Source organism: Anastrepha obliqua, unplaced genomic scaffold (assembly GCF_027943255.1).
Source record: "Anastrepha obliqua isolate idAnaObli1 unplaced genomic scaffold, idAnaObli1_1.0 ptg000102l, whole genome shotgun sequence".
Taxonomy (NCBI): Eukaryota; Metazoa; Arthropoda; class Insecta; order Diptera; family Tephritidae; genus Anastrepha; species Anastrepha obliqua.
This window is the reverse complement of record NW_026562220.1, coordinates 17,501-19,002: the sequence shown is the minus strand read 5'-3', so window position 1 is coordinate 19,002 and position 1,502 is coordinate 17,501.

Here is a 1,502-nt window from a genome sequence, read left to right as displayed (position 1 = left end):
CTGCATGAGTTGTTAATTTAGGCACCGTAACATTACGTTTGGTTCATCCCACAGCGCCAGTTCTGCTTACCAAAAGTGGCCCACTGGGCACATTATATCATAACCTCAACCTTCATATCAAGAAAGGTGAGGTTCTTACCCATTTAAAGTTTGAGAATAGGTTAAAATCGTTTCGACCCTAAGGCCTCTAATCATTCGCTTTACCAGATAAGATTATTTTATATAATTTTTAAATGCACCAGCTATCCTGAGGGAAACTTCGGAGGGAACCAGCTACTAGATGGTTCGATTGGTCTTTCGCCCCTATACTCAATTCTGACAATCGATTTGCACGTCAGAACTGTTTCGGTCTTCCATCAGGGTTTCCCCTGACTTCAACCTGATCAAGTATAGTTCACCATCTTTCGGGTCACAGCATATATGCTCAAGGTACGCTCCAGTTAGAGGTATAAATAATAATAAATTATCATTATACATAACTATATGGAACGCCCCGGGATTGAATTAATTGACTATTTATTAAAAAATAGACTAAAAATTAATCCCATTATATTTAAGTTAAGTTAATTATGCCATTAAGTTTAATATAACTCAATGACTTGCACATATGTTAGACTCCTTGGTCCGTGTTTCAAGACGGGTCCCGAAGGTATCCTGAATCTTTCGCATTGTTAATCATATAAATGCATACAAATAAATATTAATATCATAGATATTAAATTTTTTGTAAAATTCAAAAAATGAATTTTAGCATTATATATAATAAAATCTATCAACACTTTATCAAATCATTAGTATTTATTTTATGTTAATATGCTTAAAAAGCAAATTAATTTAAATAAACTTAATATCACCAATGATCTTTTGATAAATACTTTATTATGTTAATAGATTACAATGTCCTTATATGAAAAAAATGCACATTATTTTTTTAATTATTTAATGATGAATTTTTCATAATGGATATTCAGGTTCATCGGGCTTAACCTCTAAGCAGTTTCACGTACTATTTAACTCTCTATTCAGAGTTCTTTTCAACTTTCCCTCACGGTACTTGTTTACTATCGGTCTCATGGTTATATTTAGTTTTAGATGGAGTTTACCACCCACTTAGTGCTGCACTATCAAGCAACACGACTCTTTGGAAATATCTTTCTAGTAATCATTAACGTTATACGGGCCTGGCACCCTCTATGGGTAAATGGCCTCATTTAAGAAGGACTTAAATCGTTAATTTCTCATACTAGATATTAAGATATTCCATACACTGCATCTCACATTTGACATATAGACAAAGTGACTTAGTGCTGAACTATTTTCTTTTCGCTCGCCGCTACTAAGAAAATCCTTGTTAGTTTCTTTTCCTCCCCTCATTAATATGCTTAAATTCAGGGGGTAATCCCATATGAGTTGAGGTTGTTTTAATATTCTTTTTTTATCTTCTCACAATTTAATAAAAAAATTATATCATCTTTTCATCTCTATTTTTCTTTTCTCCTTTT